At 44.8% G+C, this 24,456-nt stretch overlaps 1 protein-coding gene across 15 annotated transcripts in view; it reads left to right on the plus strand.

The window, feature by feature from the left end:
* ATXN1 (ataxin 1) overlaps positions 1-24,456 on the plus strand; it is a 416,282-nt gene that overhangs the window by 248,711 nt on the left and 143,115 nt on the right. For 14 of the 15 annotated variants that reach the window (XM_086706199.1, XM_086706203.1, XM_086706202.1 and 11 more), the window contains one exon: positions 11,339-11,464. The gene's annotated coding sequence lies outside the window, so the exon portion shown is untranslated. Of the gene's footprint in view, positions 1-7,641; positions 9,639-11,338; positions 11,465-24,456 lie in introns of those variants that run through there. The other variant, XM_086706212.1, reaches the window with a different exon arrangement.

The following is a 24,456-nucleotide window of genomic DNA, read 5'->3' on the forward strand; positions in this document are numbered from 1 at the left end:
ATCCAGGGTAGGCAGATCCAGAGAACAGAAAGTAGATTAGCGGTTGTCATGAGTGGAGAGGAGGTGGAAATGAAGTTTCTTTTTGAGATGATGAAAATCTTCTGGAATGAGATAACGGCAAAAAACCACTTTCTTGTACACTTTAAAAATGAATCATGGTATGTGAATTTCACTTCAATTGCAAAATCTCTCTCTAACCGCCTCTGTTCAGTAATCTCTAATCCTGCTGGTGTGGGTCTTAAGCCAGTCACTTAGCCATTACCAGGGCCCTTGTTCCATGCATTATCCTTGTGATTCCACTCTGATCCTATACGTTTTTCCCTCCAATGGACCTTCCAGTGTTTGGAATTAGAAGTCAGGTTTCCACTGTGGCCCTGCCACGTAGCTGGACTCATCCGTCACCGCCTCACCAAGGACTGTTCACTCTTGAGAACAGATGGAAGAAGTCACGTGGCATTTCCCAGCAGGCACAGGTGATTCCTGTAAACTCACAGTGAAAGTCACACGTACAAAAATGTAAATTTGTGTGAGATGTAATGCTGTTACTCACAGAGCTTAAGTGCTTTTAATTCTGGATAATAGATAGTCGGGTCTGATAGCTTTAGAGATCGATCTCTGAGCCTACTGAGGGGTCCACGGTGGAAGGAAGCTATATTCATCATTCTCCTAATTTGTTTCTTTTTCTTTCTCTTTTCTTTTTTCTTTCCTCTCTTTTTCTGCCGGGGTCAGCAGAAATGGGAATCTTTTTTTTTTCTTCTTCGTAGATCAGTATTATTATGATTATGATTATTTGAAAGACCTGTATAGGAGGGATGCTGCAATCTGAATTAAAAATAGCATTTTATGCCCGCCCACACGCAGCACTTGAGAGCTCTGAATGCCTTTTATAAATGCAGACTTTCTGCCTGGGTAGATAAAAGAAGCTGTCACTTCATTTCCATAACGAAGTCATTCCCAGGAGAATTCCATTGTTTTAGCAATAGAATTTTGGTAAAAGACCTCTTATTTTGCCTGAAAAAAGGTAACAAAAATGAACTTTTGAGAGCTTATTCGACAAAACAATTAAGGAGCGAGAGATTTTTCTCCTCTTTTGATATATTGGGAGTTGTTAAGTATGAGAATCCCCTGAGCCATGATCTGAGGATAAACCCCTAAACCCGGAGAATGAAGGAGGAGGGGAGAAAACCTCTTGTTCTTTTTTCTGATAGAAATGAGTCGGTGTGGGGGGGGGGGGCGGGGTGCTGTTCCCTGAGAATGTGTGTTCTCGGGCCGTGTGACAAACATGTTGGTATAAGTCTCTGGAGTTTTTAATATTTATTTTTAAAGAGATGCAGAAAACTTTTAGGGTGTTCAGTATGTCAAGAAACTCCTTGGGATTTCTGATGAAACCTGATCATCAGGTGTTTTGACGGACTTTCAGGACCCTGCAGGCAATTCGTGGCTGTGTCTTGCTGGGGTCCTTTGCTCAGAAAATAGTAGCTGGTATTTCCCTTTCTTGGGGCTTAACACAATGTAGCAAGTGGAATAGGAGGGATTTCTTTACACAGCATTACTTGTGATCGGGCTCTGGCAGGCATGTGTCCTCGAACTTGCTCTTAAGCCGCCCCTGCCCCCCACTCCGTGGTCCCCACCACCAACACACAATGGATCTGTGCTTCAAATACGGCATCGAGCCTTCACTTCCAGATTCACAGCAAAAGAATAATTGTATTTCTTGGTACTTCCCCGGCACCAAATAACCCACATCAAAGTATACCTGCCTTTGGTGTTTCAACAGGTAATCCCTGGATTTAATGCCAAGTGGCATTTCTGTTCCTTGCTGTTTACAGCTGAGACCGTTGAAATCTCAGTTTTAAGCTAGAATAGTTTTAGTAAGCCTCCTCCAGAAGGAGAGAAGTTCTCAATAACACTTTTGTCTTGCAGTCCTTTTGTTCTGATTGCATCAGAAGGTTGTAATATTTAAACAAGGAGAGAGCTACCTGGAATAGTAGGAGAAAAGAGACTAAAATATAGGGTCATTATATTTGTTGGCTTTATTAATTCAATGAGACAGACCAAAAAGGAGATAAATGAGGTTCACCTAATATAATTACGGAAAGTTCTCTCATCCAAACACGATGCAAAAGTTGGGTCGCTGATTTGGAGTTTGGGAAAAATAATTCTGTTTTTAAAAAGTCTTTGAATAGCTTTTAATCATGTAACCATACTAGAACTTCTCTTTTTTAATGTTTAGTTATTTATTTTAAGAGAGAGAGAGAGAGCGGGGAAGAGCGGCAGAGAGAGAAGGAGAGAGGATCTTAAGCAGCACAGAGCCCGATGGGGGGCTTGATCCTGCGACTGTGAGATCACAACCTGAGCTGAAATCAGGAGTCAGACGCTTAACTGACTGAGCCACCCAGGCACCCCACCATATTAGAACCTCTAAAGCATGATTTGAGGTCCTGGTTGTTAGCCGTGCATTTACGTAGTAGTATTTCCTTAAATCAAAAGGAAGTTGTGGCTTTGATAGGATGCTTCCAGAGTTCCGGTTTTTAATACCTTTGGTGAGTTCTATTACTATGTGTGTCTGTTCAAAAGTACAGAGGTGGAGGGATATGTGGATTCTGTCTCGTCTTTTTACTTTGACCCATCATTTGGTATCTTGTGAAGTCAGACCAAATAAAATGCTTGTAGATGTCATCATATACCTCTTCATATTATGTCAAAAAGAGAACAAGAGGGAAATATTTAGAATTTTTACTTATTTTGTTCTAAATCTTGTTCTTAGAATTTTTACTTTCTTAGAATTTTTACTCATTTTGTTCTAAATCTTGTTCTCATTTACTAAATTTTGTCCTAGAGCGAGAAGGGCAGACATTGAAAGTCAGAGCACTCCTCACAAAGGCTGCAGATGGCCCATAACTGCTCATAATTTGTAGCGGCTTTGTAAATGATCGACACATGAAGCACCGGCTTTGTCCCCACCTTCCCCATTTTTACCGAGCCCTTCTGCAACACCCAAACTAAACACTGCCCTTCTCAAGCAGGCATGAATAAAACTCCTTCAGGGAGAAGCCGTGTGATGACTCATGGTGGTGTGAAACAGACTTGTAACCCAGAGAATGTGTAGCCTCAGTGTGGTGTCCGGGCTTCTTGAGCAAGATTCCTTTGTGTCCCGGGCCAAGTGCCTTCTGCTGGGCTCCAGCAACCCCTCATGAGCAAGGTTTTAAACAAACAGGGCTGGGAAGAAATTGTCGATTAGGAGCAAGAGCCATCTTGCTCTTGAAAATTACAATTTCCTAGAGATGTCGTTTATCGACAGCTCTTCAATGCAGATTAGGTATTTCTCATATGTATTTTCATTTTATTTATTTTTTTCTATGCAGACGTACTTTTCTCTGGATGCATAATTATATTTCCTAGCAAACTTTGCTCTGTAGCCGTTAGGAGATGTAACCTGCATACAAATATAGACACCTGCCGAGTCTGAATGTGTGCGGGTAAAGCTTCACTTTGTGTGATAAGCTCTGCTGCAGGAGGAAACAGTGGCATGACCAACACGAATTATGATTTTTTAAGTTTGATCGTAGGATTTTTCTCAGCGTATTTATCTCTCTGATTTTGTGTTCTTTAGGCACATACTAATCTTAGTTTTTATTGCCTAAACACAAACCAGTTAATATCGGTAGAGAATGTCCCAAAGGCATGCTAGATATCCAAGGATTACCAGTATGGAAAAAGAATTTATAATGGACAAATCATCAAATCATCAAACATTGATTGAATAGGGATCCCATGATACGAGGAATCAATCAGATTCAACAGAATACCTTTGGTTTGGGCCACATCCCACCCAACACCTCCCTGCAGCTTTTCCTGAAATCTGGCTGGGTACCTCTACTCTCCGGAAAGTTCTGCACTGACACTGCCTTTCAGGGAAAGAGAAGCTGTCGGCCCTTCATGACTGACGCTTATGCTCCTTGGAAAGCGGAGACAGAGACTCCGGACCTGCTGGGCTGTGCACGCTCATCCCAAGGAAGCGACTTCCAGCAGCCCCGGTGGCTTCTCTTTCTTCCTCAGAAAGAAAATACAAAGAGCCAGCTTTAGTCCTGAGTTGGAAAAAGAGGCTCTTACAGAACATTTCATTGACGGAGCAGTTTCCACAGAGGCTTACGTAATGATGTTTCTCCCAAGTCACCAGAAAGGGAGCTCTCCTATTTGGGAACCGCGGAGGAAAGAGACTTGAGGACATGTCAGAGGGAGAGTAGAATACCACATTCTCAGCCAGTTAGCCAACAAGCATTTATCAAGTGTTTAGCATTTGCAAAAGCACCATGAGGCTTACAGAGAGGCAGGTTATAAACCCTGCCTACGTAGAGTTTGGTGCAGTTTGCCTAGGGAAGTGGTACCTGTCTTAGCATAAGGAATACAATTATTAGTATGCTAAGGAAAAAGGGTAAAAAAACCTACTGGAGTTCACATTTTCAAAAAAGCACAGTAGTGGCCTGTTACCCACAGGGGATATACTCCAACACCCCCAGTGAATGCCCAAATCCATGGACAGCACTGAACCCTGTATATACTGGTTTTTCCTATATGTACATAATTATGATAAAGTTTCATTTATAAATCAGGCACAGTAAGAAATTAATAACAGTAGCCAATAACAAAGTAGAGTAATTCTAACATGCTGTAATAAAAGTTATGTGCACGCGGTCTCTGTCTCTCAAAATATCTCCGTGTCCTGTACTCACCCTTCCTGTGATGACGTGAGATGATAAAATGTCTCTGTGATGAGATGCAGTGAGGCAAGTGACGTAGGTGCCATGACGCGGCCTTTAGGCTACTGCTGACCTTCTGGCTTTACATCGGAAGAAAGATCATCTGCTCCCAGATGGACTGTGGGGAACTCGAACTGTGCAAGAAAGCAAAATTGCGCCTAAGGGTGGTGCTGCTGTACTTCCGATTGAGAAAGTTGCAAAATGGCAGGAGCGAGGAGGGGTAGGACTGGAGTAGGTCTGTGTAGGTGTGGCTTGAATTATGACCTGTGGAGTAGAAATGTGGGCTCTCGGAGATGAAGGAACAGCACAGTCTGGCCGGGACAGTGTGCACCAGGGGGAAGACCGGAAATGAAGCCAGAAGACATGCTGGGACCAAACTGTGAGGGTCTTACCGTCAGATCGTGGACGATTTCAGAAGTGTGACCCAACAGCGATGACTCAGAGGGAAAAGACTGAAGGCAAAAAGAGTCGAGTCTAAGTCGGCATGGCAGTGTGGGGATGGGGTGCAGTCTTGGTAAGACTTGACAACCTATAGACAGAGGAAGGAAGAGAAGACAATGATGCCCTTTACCAAGAGTCAGAAATAAAAGAGGAGGGTTGGTTTGAGGTGGGGAAATGGGAAGTTTTGAAACAGACATCATTTATTTCTACTGCGTGTATCCAGCACCTGTGGGGTGGGGGTGGGGGTGGGGGGCTGCCAGGGCCAAGGATACGGATTTAAGAACTATATGCAATAAATGGAAATTATCACAGAAAGAAAAGAGGGCTGAGCGTGTAACCTCGGAAAATGCATACCTTAGGGTTAGAAGGAATAACAAGAAGGGACAAAAGCCAAGAAGGAGGAGCAGGAGAACGTGAGGAACACCAGATTAGTTCCTTAGAGGAATCAAGAGTCCTAGGATATTTTCAGGGCACCTGGGTGGCTCAGTGGGTTAAGCATCCGACTTCAGCTCAGGTCATGATCTCCAGGTCTGTGAGTTCGAGCCCCGCGTCGGGCTCTGTGCTGACAGCTCAGAGCCCAGAGTCTGCTTCGGATTCTGTGTCTCCCCCTCTCTCTGCCCCTCCCCCACTTGCACTCTGTTTCTCTCTCTTTCAAAAATAATTAATAAAACTTAAAAACTTAAAAAAGAGTCCTGGGATATTTTGGTTGCAAGAGACCAATAGATAAAATAAAACTCGAAGTGATTTAAGCAAAAAAAAAAAAAAAATTATTGTATCATGTATGTATTCATTTTCTATTACTGCCTAAAAAATTAACATAACTTAGTAGCTTAAAACCACACCCATGTTATTGTGGCTTTGGCAGATACTAGCGCTTAGCTGGATGCTCTACACAGGGTTTCATAAAGCTGAATTCAAGGTGTTGGTTGGACTGCATTCTCATGTGGGGCTCACCGTCCTTCTTGAAACTCGCGTGATTATTGGAAGAGCTTATTTCCTTGTGGTCATAGGACTGAGGCCCCCTTTCTAGTGCTGGCTATAGGCTGGGTGCCACTCTCAGCACCTGGTGTCCATCTCCAGAAACTTGCCATGGGGTGCCGCCCCCTCTCCCCGTATGTCCTCTCATTTTGAATCTCATTCTTGGAAGAGCCTGTCCCCTGGAAGGGCTCACCTGATTAGGTCATGCCCACCAAGGATAGTCTTTCTCTTTCAAGGTCGACTGATCTGAGACCTTAATCTTAGCTGCAAAATGGCAGCACCTGGGTTAGTGCTTGATCGAATAACTGGGAGAAGGTGTGTGTCCACTAGGGCAGAGGGCCATCTAGGGGCCACAACAAAACGAAAATGTCTGGGGGTAAATCGAACTTTTGGCATGGCTGGAGTGAAGGGACCTCAGTGTTGTCAGGACTCACACTTTGTGTCGTTCAGCCTTGTTCCCTATCACAGAGCCTCGTTCTCAAAAGGGCTTTCCTCACAAGCTTTTGGGAGTACATACTTTCACATTCCAGCCAGTCTGAGGAGAGGCCTCTGGTTGGCTCTGATTGCCTATTCCTAAAATCAGCCATCATGGTGAGAGGGATACGTGTTCTGATCTTCCAGAAATGGGTCACGTGCCCCTCCGGCACCCAAGGCACGAGGTCACCCTGGTTCGGATGACAAAAGAATGGGGGAATTGTTCCAGAAAGATGCTGTTCAGGCAAAACTGCCAGTCTGCTCAGTAAAAGTAAAAGAAAACTCCCAAGAACTATGGATGAGCTGTACCAAATACTAGAAGAAAGTCTGTTAGGAAAAGGCCCCTGCTTTTAGGAGACAGGTTAAGCTGTACCTGGTGAAATACTGACATGAATTTATACCACACTTGGACATCAGTGAACAGGAGAGAGACAACAGCTATTTGGGAACATAGCGGAGGCTGTTGGAAGGTCTCCTAGGGATAGCAGTGGCTGGGTATGTCTAGGCCAAGAAGTTTCTGGTAGAGAGGGAAGAGTCCGGTGGAGACATGAATGACACAATTGGCTCTAACAGAACCTGGAGCCGGCGGGAAGACAGCGGGCTAACAGTCCAAGACTGAACAAAACAAAATGAACAAAACCAAACAAAAATGTTCCCCAGATTATGAGGTACGTGGGCCTTTTTGGTTTTGGGGCCGATTGCCGTCTCTCTAGAATAGACAGGTATGATTCTTTCCAATATGGCCATCTTACAGTGATTAAATGCACCCAAAAGATTCTTCGCCTCTGTCTGCCCATGTCATTGACCAAAAGGCTTACCTTTAGAGCAGTGGTCTTCCAAGTGTGGTCCATGGCCCAGCAACACCATCATCACTTGGGAACTTGTTGGGAATGCACATTATCTGGCCCCACTCTGGGTCTAATGAGTCAGAAATTGGCGGGGGGGGGGTGGGGGGCGGGCAGTCGCGGGCATCTTTGACCTCCTGGTGTTTCTGATGGTGGTTGAAGTTCGAGAGCCACTGCTTCAGACCATCCATGCCTCCACCCCCCCCGCCTCCATAATCCACTGGGGTTTCCTTGACGGTGGCTTTGGGAAGCTATGAGAAGCAAAGCTATATATGGCAACTGTTCAAAAGCCACTAATGAGTCAAAATGTAATGGAGTGGAAGAACAACAGAGAGAAGGTGAAGTTACAGCTTAATTAATTGTTCTGTAGTTCACGGAGGGCTTTCATGTGGATGGTAGGATGATCGCGTAGGCACTTGTGGGTCCGTGGAGGACGGAGACCGGTGAGAAAGGCTTAAATTATAGCTATGGAGTGGCGATTCCTTTGGAGTAAGGGTTAAGTCGTAGAACAGGTTTTGGATATGGATCATTTCTTTTAAATTCAGGCTCTCCTACTAGATACTGTTAGGAGGCTGCAAAAGAAAGCCAAGGTTTCTTTCATCAAGGAGTTTATAAACTTTTTAAGTCTTCAAGACTTAAGTCAAGCCAGCGGAGTATAGAAAGACAGTCTAATGGAGTGCTGAATTGAAAAGGACCTTGAGTCAAAATAATGTGGAAGAGACTGTAAGTGGTGTGGGCAGTCAGGGGAAGGAGACATTGGCAATGAGTCATTTTCTTCTCTGGACAGACGATGAAACTGTCAGCCTCGCATAATTTCCCAAGTCTGATGGCGGAGTATTGGACACTCAGTTTCAAGAAGGCCTCTTTCCTGCTGTCTCTCTTTTCTTTCCCAGTTTGCTAAAGTTTGTCAAAACTGCTAAGTCAAAGTGAGGGTTTCTATTTCGAGACTTTGAACTTGAAGGATTATTAAAGTTGTTGGTTATATGAGAAACTTGTAGGAGGCATTGCATTTTGTCCTGGATGCCTTAAATGGGACGAGACTTGAGTAGAAGTTTGGCCTATTTGTTTCAAACACTTTCGAACTTACTTCATTCATGGGGAGAACGTGAATGAACCTGTCTGAGGATACCTTAGTTTTGCAGGATGAAGAAAGCGAATTAACTGATTTTCCTTAGTGGAAGGAGTGACTTGTACCAGACTGGAGTTGATAGGGAACAAGAAAACACTTCAGATGAACACAACATTTCCGCTGCTTTTTACTGCTTTGCATCGTGGAGCTTACCTGGGTAAATAAACAGATAACTAAACCGAGAACCAAATGAAAAGCCTCACAGGGCACTCTTGAAGGTGGGCATAAATGCTGTTTGAGTCCAAGAGAGAGCTAGTAGAAACCACTTGATAGGGAAGCAGAAGCCAGCAAGTTTGGAACCTCCTCCAAGTCACTAGGAGAATTTGTCCAGAAGTTTACACGGAACGTGATCCGTTTTTAGCTGTTTCGGGGGGAGGGCTTTCTTAACTCCAGCTGTGGCACGCAGGTGCTAACAGAGAGCTTCCTTTTATTTCGCTGTGATGACGGGGTGACGTGCGATGCATTAGGAAACCAGCCGTTCCTTTCCTGTCACATCAAGTTTCCTACCTGCACTGAACTGTGCTCCTCCAGCAGAAATTACTAGTGTTTGTTGTTCCGACAGCCTGGCAGTCGGAAAGAAGGCACGGCTCTTATTTCAAGGTATCGAGAGCAGTTCTCTTGCTCATTTGTTGATAAAGGAGACCCAGTTGAAATGCCAGGAAAAAACAAAAAAAAGATAAAATACCAGAAATTAGTCGTGCAGCTCCAGTCGGATCACACAACCCAGAGGCTGTTTTCTATACCTGGCAAACTTCTGCTCACCTCTGTTAGTGTTGTAAGAGAAGCCTTCCTAAGCCCCTCCTAAGTGAGGGACTCCCATTATGATGGCAAATCACAGTGTTTCTTTTTTCCTTGATGCCTTCTTTTCCATGCCTATCCGATCCTCAGATTCGACACATAAACTAAAAGTGGAGTGCACTCATTCTGTCACGTGTGTCCCTCTTGAGGCAGTGAGCTCCTTAAAGGCACGGTCCCGGTCTATTTTGTTCACCATTATGAACGTAGAAGTCGGTGAGTAGAGTAAGCACCAAGGAAAAACTTGTCCGGTGAATGAATGAATAAGAAAGCACGCTGTATACCTGAAACTAATATAATATGGTGCATCGCTTATAACTCAATTAAAAAAAAAAAGAAAAAGAAGAAGAAGAAAACGCTTGGTAAACTGCAGTCACTATGAAAGCCCAGGTTAATTATAATAGCAGACACCTCCTTTCTCCCTTCTGTCCTAACTTTTTGGGGGACAGTTTTTTTTTTTTTTAAGTTCATCTGAGGTATACTTGTCAGTGTTTTACGGATTCTCAATCTGATTCGCTGTCATTCATTTTGGCCTCTTTCTGAGATGAGGACCACACGTTGCCCTCAAAAATAGCGTTACCCCCACAGTGCCAGGACTGGGTCCCGCCCTCGCTCGGGGCGCCCTTCTGGCTCTAAGAGGGAAACGTGGCAGCCGCCTGTGGATGATTGGGAAGCAGACAGGGGTCTGGCGTAGCGCTTCGGTCCTACGTGTCTTGTCGTCCCCGAGACCACTCATGTAAGTCCCTGTACCTCAAGCACGCTCCTCGAGAATACGCAAGTCAAAATAATGTGATACTATTGGCCCGGCGAAAGCTGTTCCTGGCTCTGTCCTAAAGGAGGGGAAAAAATCAAGAAGTCCAGGTGTGGAAAACATTAAGGATCAGGATATGAATAGGTCTTTTCTTTAAAAGCAACAAACAAACAAAAATTCTCCAGTCCTTCTCCAGCAGGGCCTCAGCGTGCCTCTTCTGTGTATGTGTGGAAGTGTTATCCTCGGTGGGCGGGAATGGCAGACAGCCAAGTGGAAAATTTCACAGCCCTGCAAACCTCCAGCTCACTAAACCCTGTAAACCAGCAATCGGAGGGAGCCGTGTGGCGGGGACCAAATAACGATGCGCCTGCACATGCCTCAGTCACCCACCTTCCACTCCCCCCTTCCCTTTGCTTCCGGCTCTGATCCAGCCTGCACTTTCTCTCTCTCTCTGAGCCTCCCGACAGCTCTGCTTCCGGTCCTTGGGCCTCCCTGGACCCCTCAATGGAAGGGGAGTTGTAGCACAGCGGCCCGTGCAGACTTTTGCACGTTTCGGTGCCCCAGGGATAGTTGACTGTTGGTGCCTGGCCAAAACTGGCTTTTAAATCCTGGCTCCGAGCTCAGTAACAGGCTTATGACCACTAATAATACTTGGCGTTTACATAGTGCCTTTCTTCCCGGGAACTGTGAGTACTTTGCAAGAGTGATCCTACTGATCTTTGCAACAACCCAGTGAGGTATGAAAACGGCAGAAGGTGATGGTCCTAGCTCCCTCCCTTTTGCAGAGAGTGAAATCGACTGGCATGTTTTGAGGCTGTGTTGCAAATTTGCATCTCAGCTGGGATTGCATCAGAAGTCTCCCAGAATTGTCTTCAACTTTATGGGTGGCAGTGGTGGGGGGGTGGGCGGGGGTTGCGGGTAGGGACAGGGCAGGGAGGGTCGCGAGCGACCTGCGGGGAGAAGGCTGGCCAGACCACGCCGTGTCTCCTGGGTCAGGAGCAAAGATACTAAATTTCTCTTTGAAGGCAAGGGTACTGGAAAATGGTCTCTGGTGAGCTGTCAGTCTAATTGATCTGATCGCGAGACTTCTTTTGTTGAGATAAGGAGTGATTGGATGATGCATTTACCTTTTTCTTTTTCTTCTTTTCTGCTACTCCCGTGCTAGGTATTTCTCACTCCTCTGGAAGGAAGAAAGAACACGCCTGAGCCGGGAGCACTCCAGCGTCTTGTGGGAAGTCTCCATGGTGAAGGATAAGCCAGGGCTACCTGTGAACAGCGCACAGTGAATGTTGTAAGTTAACCAGAGCGCTGCGGTGGCTTGCCTTGGAAGGTTTTGTGAATCATTGGATGTCACTGAGCCAGGGCGATGAAGGGGTATTAGCATGAGTTCTAAGTGATCATCCAATTAATTTCTTTTTTTAGAGGAGTGGTTCTGTCTTTCTTTGCCGTGAGCCTGTCTTTCTCTCGGCTTCTGTGGGGCACTGCTCATTATCTACGTCTGGTGTACAAGAGACGAATATAGTGATTCCTTTCGCTGTTGGAACGCCCTTTCTCCTGGTACACTTACGCAGTGTCAGGTTCAGAGCAAACTCTTTCAACTGGGCTATTACAATTCTTTTAGGTTGGTGGGTAGGGAGTCAAATCCTCTGGGCTAAGGATCAGCAACCGGGATTTCCACCCAGCAATTATGTTTATTTATGTGAAGTTTTTTTCTGGAATGAATTTTTTTTTTCCTGGCTTTCAAAAATCTGAGGTATGCAAATACAGTCGGTGGTTTTTGGGTGCTTCTCTTATTCAAAACGGGCTGATTTATTGGTTGGTATTAAGGTGCAGGGGCAGGATTTGGAGGTTAGTAAAGTATCAGCTGCGGGTTGCTTTTCACAAGGAACTTTAGTATCGAGGAGTTGAAGAGATAGCACACTATGGATATCAAGGAGCTTATCCGCCACAAAACTCAGGAATTGGACCAGCTGTGTTGCTTTCTGGAGATTTTACCTCATTGCTAAATTGTGTCCAAAAAAGAAAAGAAAGAAGTTGACAAAGTTTTAATGGGGGAAAGAATACAGCTGCAGGAAACCCAGGATTGGCTGTCAATGTATTGTCTTCAAGTTTTAGAAAACTAAGAACCAGCTTTGACCAGGACTCTGTGTGTGTGTGTGTGTGTGTGTGTGTGTGTGTGTGTGTGTGTGTGTGTAAAATACATACATGCATATTTATATACATACATATTTAATATATATCATGTATTTGTGTATATATTAAATATACATAAATACATATATTTGTATGTATGTATACATATGTAATTTTATATAATAAGTTTTTAGCTTATTCAAAAAAATTTTTTTAATGTTTAGTTTTTGAGAAAGAGAGAGAGGGAGACAGAGCATGAGTGAGGGAGGGGCAGAGAGAAGGAGACCCAGAATCCGAAGCAGGCTCCAGGCTCCAAGCTGTCAGCCCAGAGCCCCATGTGGGGCTCGAACTCATAAACCGTGAGATCATGACCCAAGCCAAAGCTGGATGCTTAACTGACTGAGCCACCCAGGCGCCCCTCTTTTTAGCTTCTTAATAATTCAGTCAGGAAGTTTTCCAGGCATTTTTTTCACCTCTATTTTTCCAGTTGCACAAATGATTTTGAAAGAGTAAGATACTGCAGCAGGAGGAGTGTGTATATCAGGGAGGGAAAGCATTGACACTGAAAAATAAAATTTCCACTGCATTTTTTTTATTTCATGGTTTTCTGAAAATTTGTATTAAAATATGCTGCTTTATCCGTATTTCCTCAGAGTTAAATTGTCCTATTAAAATAAGCTTATTAAATTTAAAATCTCCCAGTGCCACATGTCACTGGTGGAAAACACTGGAGTTTTAGTGTGTTAGCATGTCGTGCATGTGATCATGCTGGTGAAAATATATAGCTCCCAGAATCAACAGACCCGAACTCGATTCCTGGTCCTATGGTTCAGGTCAAGAAAGTCTGAAACCTTTGGCAAGTCACTACCCCCCATGAAGTGTTATTTTGTTAAGTCTATATGTTACTCTTTTATTTTGTACATCTATATGCAACAACAATTAACCTGTTAATCGATAGGTTGACATCTTCGTTTGGGGTCCCTGTAAGGGGCACAGTGTTGTGTAAGGCACTTGAATACTTACTAAAAAATCTCTCTTATTGTAAAAATTTCTGTCACTGTTGGGGTACCTGGGTGGCTCAGTCGGTTGAGCATCCGACTTCGGCTCAGGTCATGATCTCGCGGTTCATGAGTTCAAGCCCCGCGTCGGGCTCTGTGCTGACAGCTCAGAGCCTGGAGCCTGTTTCGGATTCTATGTCTCCCTCTCTCTCTGACCGCCCCCCCCCCCACTCTCGCTCTGTCTCTCTCTTTCTCTCTCTCTCTCAAAAATAAACATTAAAAAAATTTTTTTAACTTTCTGTCACTATTAAGGAATAATTTGGATCCTAGAGTAGTAGTGTATTTTACTAGAAATGATCTTCCCAATCAGGTGGCCTTGAGAATACACTTTTGGTGACTTCTTTATCTCTGGTGATATTGTAGAAAGCGTTTTCATCTCAGGTAACAAGTGTCTTATGGAAAAAACGCTCTAGGTTTCAGGTTACATTTAAATGAATAATGCAGATACTAAAATCAAAATAGCTTTTGTTTCAAATCTGGTGGGTTTTTTTTTTTAAACCGTTGCTTTGAAATGCTCATGTGATACCCTGTCAAACCCCAAACATTAAATGAGGTTTTCAAAGAAGTTCTGAAGTGTAAAATTGAAGATGCCACATGGCCAACTAAAGTAATTTTAAAATCCTTCTGTGAAGGGAGTGTGTTGTGAGAAAGGAAGAAAGTACTAAATTCTAGTGAACTCCTTGAGAGCTTAGGACTTCCTCTTCCAGACTGCATTTGCCTTGTAGGGAGTGGCCGGGGGGCAGGGTCTCAGTTTTCTCAGCAAGTTGTGAAATGAGTCATCTTGGCCATTAGTAATCTTTTAGGATCCTAGCGCTTTTTTACATTGAGTTCATACTTTGGGGTCCTTGGTGTCCGAAAGCCTATGCCGTAGGGAAGACAGGAGATTTCCAAAGAACGTGTGCTCGCACATAGATGGTGTCGGAATGTAGAGAAACATCGGAGGAACTGTCATAGCAGCTATTGGAATGAGCGGCTTCTGTCCTCAGAATTCCTTGCAGATTGCACCACAAACATATCGCCTCTGCAGGACCCCTCGGCCTGTTGCCACTAACCGCCTCTCAAATCTGCCACCGTGTTTCTGGCAGATGAACGTCGCTCCTGGAAGTGTCTCGGACTGTGGTATCTTTGTACAAGAAGGGGATGGTAAGGAAGACTTACCTACGGGTCAGGAGATCCGGGTTTTCTGCATGATGTTGCAGTCAACCTTGGAACTTTGGAACCCCTAGAGCCCCAGGGGCCTGATTTAGGAGGAGTAACATGAGAAAGTTGAGTTAAGTGGCCTCTGGTGGTTCTTCCTGCCCTACATGTCACGTTGCATAATGTATCAGCTTGGAGGAGGCAGGCTGGACCTTGCTTTTACCCCGTTTGGCTTCTAAAAGTCAATGATTTGGCACGACTTCCAATTTACAACCGCTTTTTTTTTTTTTTAAGTTTATTTCTTCATTTTGAGAGAGAGAGAGAGAGAGAGAGAGAGAGAGCACAACTGGGAGGGGCAGAGAGGGAGAGACAGAATCCCAAGCGGGCTCTGCTCCATCAGTGCTCAAACTCACGAACTGTGAGATCATGACCTGAGCGGAGATCGAGAGTCAGGTGCCTAACCAACTATACCACCCAGGTGCATATAACTGCTTTATAAAATGTTGAACATAATCTTATGGCAAAAAACCCACGATAGATAGATAGATAGATAGATAGATAGATAGATAGATAGAGTGTGAGTTTGTCATCATCATGACATCCTTTCCACAGGACCCTCCCAGATACCGTAGGACAACTCAAAGGTGTTCATTTGAGTGCCTTCTAAGAGTACAGTTTTAGTCATTTAAATCAGTCGTTTAAATTAAATGTAGTCATTTAAATTTAAATTTCGTCATTTAAACCACAAGTCATTGGTTTTTTTTGAAAATTAAATACGAGCCACTTTTGAAACTAAGTTTTTAAAAACTGTCCCCCTCCACTCAAATATTGCTTTGCGTACATGCAAGGAGGCAGTGATGATCTCTATTTCTTTCCTAAGCTTTTCTGCTTCTCGAGTTACCTTTCAGAACAGCCTCTCCTGACCTGTGTAGCACCCACCTCGTCCCTCTGTGCTCGCTAGCCTACTTCATTTTCCTTTGAATCACCTATGTATTACATATTTACTTGTTAATTGTCCATTTCCTCAACCAGACTGTATGCCCCATGAAAGCAGGGATATTATTATTATTATTATCATCATCATCATTATTATCAGATGGATCCGCAACACCTGTGGCTGAGTACTGAGTGGGTACTCAGTAAATAGTTGACTGAATGTCTAAGGAAAGTGTTAGTTACCCCTTAGAAAAGGGAATATAAACACGGTTCTCATGAGACTTGCTTGAATCTGATAGTCGTTTCATCATGTAGGGGGGTGGCCTGGAGAGATCATCTATTTTCTTTTCCTTAGAAATAGACACTAAATGTCTGTGATGGGTATAAGTAAATGTGGGAAAGGAAACAATTTGTTTTAAAAAATGTTTTATAGAACTATCAATAGAGTTTGGGGATTTTCTGATACTTAAAAAGAAAATCCTGTATGGTGCTGCACCTTGTGTATTTCCTCTCATTTTCCATTTGAGTGGTTCGCTTCATCAGTTGTTTTTGAGCTGCCTGACCTGGCTTTCTGTGAATGGTGGTGTTGTCTCTTACCGTCACACCGTTTCATTACCTTCGATGCTTGTTCCCAAAGCGGGAGCCAGGCTTGAAGGACAGGATCTACCTAAAAAGAAACTCGCCATTTACTGAATAGCATCATTTACATTTCCTTCACTTCTGGATGGTGCACAAATTGGGTCAAGGAAATAGTATGTCCATACCAGTTAGGTCCATCCAACGGCTCCACGGTGTGAGAGAGGGAATTCACAAAGGCTTTCTTAGGGTGGCATCATCCTACATGGCTTTTGAGGATGACAACAACAAAGGCTTCTTGGATTTTTGTGTGTTTCTTGACCCCTTTTGCCAAAGAACTTCTGAGTGCAAGAGTTACGTTTTTCCTCGGAAGAAACAGGAGGGCCAAAACAAACACCTGTGTGCCTATTTAGACAGCATTATGCTGTCTTCCTAAGCTTTGAAAAACGGCAGCTGAATTTCTAATCCCCAGAGTGAGAGAATTACATACACGCGCTCTGATAAGAGTGATTTGGGAATTTCCCGCGTGCCTGTCAATTTGTACCTTTTAGATTTGCCATCTGTGACACCAAATTCTCTAGCACTATCATAAAAAAGAAAAAAAAATCCCAAACCCTGAAGTAGATAGGGGGAATCAGGGGAGAAGGGGAGATTTTGCTGTGAGAATAATGAGGAGCGCCTCTCGATGCTTTTAGTCCTTGCTGTGGACGGTCCTGGGGATGGGAGTGCATGTTGTAAAGGCTCTGACTGAGCCATTCTGTGCAAGTACTCGGGGCCGTCTTGTGTGGCCTCGGGTCTCCCGGCGTTTTCAGCCTTACCCTTTTCTTTGCACTTCTCAGACTTCCTTTAACCACATCTTAGTGGTGGTCTCACTAGTTCCTGGCCGTTGCCCCTTCGGCAGGCCCTTCGCAGGAGCGACTGCTTCTGAGAGTTGATGTCAGAGGTGCTTCCTGAGGCCTTGGCAAAGTCCAGCACGTTCCAGGCACACCCCTTCCCCTTGGCTTCATTTTCCCCCAGCCCTCAGCCTCCCCGCTCCCGGCATCTCTGCATCTCGGGGAGGAGAGAGAGGGAGATACACAGGACACCCAGACGTTGTGGAAGCAAAAATAAACGCTCGTGCATCTTCTACAATATTCGTGCTCTGTTGGGGAAAGGACACGTCCACGACCTGGTGAGGCTGCTTTCCAGCCAAGTAATGCTGAGGTTAAAAGGCTTTGTGTTCTCTTTAAGATTGGAATTCACTAAATAAATGATACTTATTAAAGGACTGCTGTGTGCCAAGGTGTGCTGAAGTCCGTTAGGGAAACAGTGATGTGTAATTGATATTTGCTGCTCTCGGAGACTTTGCTGATGGAGCCCTGGGTGGGGGGCTATGCACTTGGCATGGGATCTACCTAAAAAGGCTTTGGAGTCAGGTGCCCCAGAAGGGATGGTGGGTAAGGGTGTTCAGAGCTGGGTTTTCAGGGAAGGCTTCAAGCACTGATGCACATCAGAATTAGACCTTGAAGCAAAGGGCAGGACTTTAGCCCGATGTCTGTGTGTGCTTTGAGAAGGCAAGGGAGGGAGAGCAGATACAACTAGTCTCTTACTTACCTGCTCCTGCATCTGGGCAAACGAGACTTCATGGTCAGAAAGTTCTCTCCATCAGAAACGATGTTTTAAGACAGCCAACAAAGACATAGAGTGGGGATTTCTAGCATCAGAGAACCATTCTCTTTTAGGATCAGTCTTAGATGTTTATTTGCAAAAGCTGAAGCAAGCCCTCGGGTCACTTAAAGAAATGATGCCCTTCAACCCAAGTAAGTATAGTGTTTTGAACTTGAACTTGAAGACAGAAACCACACCCAGAAGTAAAAATACTTCTCGAGGGGTGTTTTTTGAAGCACCCACTGGTGAGGAATCCTTGTGCACCAAAGCAGTGACTAGCTAGTGGGGCTGTCCCAGGAGGGAAATAGCCTCTGACAATTCTTTCAGATAGAGATCAAGCAAGTCCCATGTTCCTGGACATCTCCAAGGTTGATCGGATGCATCATCTTTGTTAAAATATGACTGATGTTACTTATTTCTTACACACTATATCATACCTTAGACTTTGAACCCCTAAAAGAGTGTTGTTTTCTTTTGCTTCCCTACAGAAAAGTGAGGCGCAAATAGGAACAAAATAACGTTGTTTTGTCAGAAAGCCCGAACAAAACCTATTGGTTCTTTCTCACCAGCAAAGAAATTGTTCCTTGGGACCGATGTCAAAAAAGACCAAGAGAAAGATAACTTTGTTCTTTTAATTCTCCCCAGTTTTTCACTTTGGTAAAACAATCATTTGTCAAGTACCAGAAAATCATGTAACCACTCCCCTGATGAATATTCATGTTAAATTTCAAGTGGTAGCTATACAGTAAATCGTGCTAAGTGGAATCTTATGGGAAGAATTAACTCATCACCTGTACCTCTTGAACATTAAGCTAACTTTTTGCAGGCACCTAAATACATATGTTTGCCTGATTCAGAAAAAGTAATTTTCAACAAGTATACTTTTTAGGGGTGTCTGGGTGGCTCGGTCAGTTAAGCGTCCGACTTCGGCTCAGGTCATGATCTCACGGTTCATGGGTTCGAGCCCCGCGTCGGGCTCTGTGCTGACGGCTCGGAGCCTGGAGCCTGCTTCGGATTCTGTGTCTCCCTCTCTCTCTGCCCCTCCCCCACTTGCTCTCTGTCTCACTCTCTCTTTCGAAAATAAATAAACATTAAAAAAAAATTTAAATGCTTTTTAGGTGGCGTAGTAAAATTCATTGTTTGAAGCCCATGTTGGAGGAAGTTGGTTTTTCAGTCTTTTTTTTTTTTTCTATTTGTGCTTATGTTCTAAAATGACTTAAGTAGAACCCCTCCCCCCATGGAAATTTTAATGGGATACAAGTGGCAATCTTTTTAGAATCTTCCATTTCTAAAACTCAGGCAAGTTCTTGTCACCCTTTGGACTCTGAGCCATCTTCTTCCATGTAGAAATTCCACGTCTTTCCCTGTGTCTTTACAACACACATCTTGCTCACCATCTTCCTTCTGGCCTCAAGTGTCGGGCCAGGATGAGGCTTGTCCACCATGCCGGCCGAATTCCCTGCATAGGACCCTTGCACGAGTACCTGGACCTTTCAGCCTGCACACGGCTGTCCTCGTGGACTTTGAGACGCTGCACTCTGTGCATCTAGAAATGAAAACAGTTTTTCTAGAATAGTTTTCTAAAATTTCCGTTAGTTTGCTCTTCATTTCATTTTCCTTTTTTTCTTCGCCAGCCTTTGTAGTTTGCATAGAACTGAAAAATTGTAATTTCTCCAGGGCTAAAATCCAACACTTTAATAGGCAGTCTTAATGCCCTGGGCTTCTACGAGTTGCTACCCGTTATAAGCATTGTAAAACTGACTCTGCGGAACAAAGAGAGCTGGGCACAAAGACTGCCCCCTTCTTCTACCGTGGCAAGCCCTAGTTTTCCAGTCTTCTTTGCCTTTTCCTCTTTGTTCACCAAGAAAAGGGGGCACGAGATTAGGATGTTATTGTTCAGAAAGGGGACAGCTGTGGCCTGTACAAACAGATTTCTTTTTCCTTCCTTTTGGCAACCTCAGTCGCTCTACCTGTTTTCTGGGTCTCACGCTTCTGCTTGTGAACAAGCTCCCTTCCCCCGTTTTCAGGACACTGAGAAATTAACCATACAAATGTCCGTTGGTGACTGCGTGTCTACCGGCTCCCATAATTCATAGTAGAGTCATTCGGCCTTTCTGTGAAGGGAGTTTCTTGCCCCTACTCTGTCACCAGCACACGGGGCACAAGTGTAGATGAAAAGATAGCATGTCAAGGTGAGGGCGATGGGTCCTGTCAGTCTTTCGCTCCCTTTAGTAGAGGAGATTAGCTGCCAAATGGTGTCTTGTTTCTGTCATTGGAGTTGGAAATCCAGGTTCCCAGCACTCTGGCGATCTATTTCTGTGCCCCAGCAATGACGCCACCTTATCCTAGCAACCTGCGGGCTGGCACTTCTCTAAAGGCAGGCGAGGGAGTGGCAGTGGAAGACGGTGGCCTCCGGGGGGTCAGGAGGGAGTTGGCAGTCACGTTGCTCGTGGAGGAGTTTCCATTTCCTTCATCTGGGAAGGCCTCCAGGAAGGGATGTCAGTATCCTGGGACTGTCCCTTACTGAGGATAGTGGACCACGTGGTCGTTCTGATACAGATAGTATGCATGACGAATAACCGACCGATGAGTGGGTAGTCCAGGCGAACGTGGGGACTGCCAGGCCAGGATACTAGTCCATCTCAGAACACTGGATGGTATCAGTTTTGCTTGTGAGATGGGTTAATGTCTGGTCGTTCATCAGCACTGGCATTCAGAGTTGGGGACACGGGGAGCTGTTTGCGAGGAATCAGGTCAGGAGAGGGAGCACAGAGGGAAACACCACGGCGTTGGATCTTGGTTCCTTTTCCTGTTGACCCTTCTGGCCTGAAAGCAGCCGGGTGTAACCAGAGCTTCCTTGCTGTGCTCCTGTAATTGATCCACATACCCAGCATTGAAAAGGAACACTACTAACCTTGTCCTCTTCTTCTTAATTACTCTCTTCCTCCCTTTATGTCAAAATGAATTGGCGCCCAATAATTTTTTTTCCCTTTTTCTGATTTGGATCCAGAAGAACGTAGAAATCCTGAGTATTATATCTTAAAGTCTCTCACCTAGTTGGCCTTGTCTAGATGAAGTCTAAAGTTGGGCCACCAATTGACATTGGATGCCTTGGGGAGTTTATTCTATAGGCACTTCATTGTGGAGGCTCCCAGCCAATGACTCTGGATGACATTTTCTCCTAGGGTTGCTTCTGTCTGTGTTAGCACGGAGATGTTAGGACATTTTTCATGAAGAAAGAGCCAAGAGCAGGTCTACTTGGAAACCTTACTGAGAGATGGAAAGCGAGGGAATCTGATAAACGGGATGTCCCTGGGACGTTTGAAACTTACAAATGATATGAAGTATCATTAGTACTTTTCCTTTCATTACCGAGAGAATTTCCGCGCTGTCAGAAACCTCTGATCATTTCCTCCACTGAATGACCATACTTGTCTAAGATGTCACCGTATGGTACTGCGTCTCCATGCCGGGGAAGCCAGTTACGGGGTCACTGAACATTTTCAGCGTAGCTTTTATACACTCGGCAGATGCTGATACCCTCTTCCCTACCTGGAATAAGGATAGATGTTGAAGATCCAGGACTGGAATTAAGAGAAATGATTTGGGGACAAAAAAGAAGCATGTAGGTAGCTGTTTATACTCTCAGAGCATCCTATGTCCCCAACATGTTTCTTAACAAATAAAATAATTCAGTTCTATTTGATAGTGGGTGGTGTGCCCAAAAGGTCATCATTTAAGTTGTTGAAGTGGGTTTTTTTTTAATTTATTTTTATTTTTGTTTTTTTCTTTATTTGAGAGAGAACATGAGTGGGGAAGGGGGACAGAGGAAGAGAGAGAATCTTTTTTTTAATTCTCTTTATTTTAGAGAGAGAGAGAGCAGGGGAGAGGGGCAGAAGAAGAGAGAGAGAAAATCTTTAAACTCCATGCTGAGCATGGAACCTGACATAGGGCTCGATCCCATACCCCTAGGATCATGACCTGAGCAGAAATCAAGAGTCAGACACTCAACTGACTGAGCCACCCAGGGACCCTGGGAGGGTGGGGAGGGAGAGAGAGAGAGAGAGAAAGAGAGAGAGAGAGAGAGAGTGAGCAGAGGAGCAGCAGAAAGAGAGGGAGACAGAGAATCCCAAGCAGGCTTTGCGCTGTCAGCACAGAGCCCGACCTGGGGTTCACACTCAACAAACCGTGAGATCATGACCTGAGCCGAAGTCAGATGCTCAGCTGACTGAGCCACCCAGGCACCCCAAGGTTTGATGATTGCTTATTTTTTAAGAAACTGGGTATGGCAGATGATACTCAATTAGGCCTCATGAACCTCCTGCTTCATATGTTTGTTTTCACAGCCTACCTAGATTCACAGTAGGCTCTCTTGAGTTTGTTGTTGTCAGTCACAGAGGTAGGCATGACTGTAAATGGTAATAACTAAGGAAAGGCTAGAGATGCCTTGGGTTCAGTCCAGGAGTGGGAGCATCAGGCTAAGAATGGACATCTGGGGTCTCCTCCCATTCTCGCCCCTCTGTGACCATGAGCAAGCGCTCTCTGTGCCTGTATTTCCTTGTCTTCCAAAGGAAGATAGTTATCACTCCCACTCAACGGTATTAGACTTAAAGGTATTATTCCAAATAAGAGACATTTGGAATCCTATTTGGGTTCAAATCCCAGACCTGCCACTCATTAGCTGTGTGTCCTTGGGAAATTGCCCAACTTCCCCGAGTCCTGTTCCCCTTTCCTTTAAAATAGGGTTGGTCAGACCCACCTTGCAAGATTGCTGAGAGAGTTAAATGAGATAACATGTTGTTTTGGCCCAGTGATTGCTCCCTAGTAACTGTGCCAGCTGTAGGATGATAAACCTCACAGAAGAGAATTTATCATGATGTGTTGCTGAAATGAACAGGTAAAGAACTACTATTTGCTGGTCTCTTTGTCGTAGAAATGGTCCTTCTGCAATATCAATTGTCATTAACCGTCGATGTCGTTGCATTGATAGTGAAATCAGTTATGTACTGTTAAAACCTTCTGCTACTTTGACATCCATGGTAGATTAGTTACGAGGGTGTAGGTGATACCACTGGTCAGATTTATCCATGTGCATATCTGCTGAGGGCCCTTGGAATTTTAGGTGATTTTTTTCATATTAGTCAAACTGAAAGGCCCAGTAGGTTTGGAAGATATGATAGTCTCGTCTATAAAAAGAGTAGGGAGATTCCCAAAGGCTATTGAGATGAGTGAAACTCTAAAAAAGAAAAACATTATTATATATTTTTGTGTAGTTACCATGTCTAGGTGCTGGTAGGTAAAAATGACCTAGTGCAGTTCTTTTGAGTGCAAGATAGAAAAATCCAGAAGATAGATATACACGTCCCTGTCTCTTCTTTCAGCAAATGTTTGCTGAGTGTGTGTTCTAAGGAGGACATCCGCAATGGCTGAAGGAGCTTTCAGGTACTAGGAGAGATGAGAAAATAGGCAACCACTTTATACTGTTGCAAGTGCTCCATCAGTGGTACCCACAGGATGCTATGGATGCAGACCAGTCTGGCAACTTCCAGAGTCAGAGAGGCCTTCATCCTCAGACTTGAAGAATGGGCGGGTGTTAGGCAGGAAACAAAGAGAGTATATTGGTATGTACATACTGTGTAACAAACAACCCCAACATTTAGTGGCTTCCTACAACAAACATATTTCTTGTGATGTTGCATGTCAACTGGGCTCTTCTAGTCCAGCCCACTTGGCTCGGACCTGTTGAACCGTGATGACCTCATCCCGACGTCTAGCTGCTGAAGGAGAGGCAAGCTTCATCTGGGATGGCTTGTGCCTGCTCCACGTGGCCTCTCATTCGCCAGCGCGCCGGTCTGAGCTTCTTCATATCGCGATCTCAGGGGTCCCAAGGACAGCAAGAGAGGACAGACCCCAGCACACAAGTGCCTTGCAGCCTCTGCTGGCAAGAGCCTTGCTCATCTCCCTTTGGCCAAAGCCAGCCGCCTAATGAGCCCAGATTCAAGGGAGGAGGGAGACAGCAGCTTTGTTGCATGGTGGACAATGTGCGATGAGCTCAGGGGTAAGGAGAGAAGCTGGTGCATTGGAACCACAACTAATCCAGAGTGGCTAAAGCAGAGCCGGCCAGAAGCGTCAGGCTAGGAGGCCAGACCGTGAAGTGCCTTCTCAGGAAGCTCTGCCGAGATGCTGGGAGTCTGTCTGGAAGACCGGAGAAGAGTCGTCGAAGGATTTTAATCAGGATGTTGACCCAGTCAATAAGATCGACAAAAACGTGGTTGGATGGCAAAAGCCTGAAAGCATTTCTTAGCCCGGACAATTGAGGGGTGTTTCCAAAAAGATGTCCCAGGGGTAGCTCGGGGAAGGCAGAAGTGCTACAGCTGAGAGCTGGTTCCAAGTTGACATACGCTTTCTAAACGGTATGACCAGACAAAGGGCAGCGGTCCTCCGAGGTAGGTCCAGGAAGACAGAGGTGCAGGTCATGAGCCCTAGACGTATGAAGTCTGCAGAACTCAGAACACCTTGAGGGAGTTAGATCTTGCTGGCAGCATTTATCACCTCAGCCACTCATTGACTCGCTCCCGCCAGACCCCTGTGGACTGGGATTCCCAAGTGTCTGCCAGTGGGTTTATTGAAAGACAGTCTCTGAAAGTGCCGTCTCCTGGTGGGCGATTTTACGACGTCATCCCCGTTGAAGACTCTTCTTTCCAGCAGGTCTCCCAGCGACCCCAACACAGACAGTGTGTTCCAAGGGCCCTCGGGCACTGTAAAAAAATCCTTTTCTGCCCTCTGACGGGACCAG

The sequence above is a fragment of the Puma concolor genome, chromosome B2 (assembly GCF_028749965.1).
Source record: "Puma concolor isolate L17-30 chromosome B2, mPumCon1.1.hap2, whole genome shotgun sequence".
In the NCBI taxonomy this organism is placed as follows: domain Eukaryota; kingdom Metazoa; phylum Chordata; class Mammalia; order Carnivora; family Felidae; genus Puma; species Puma concolor.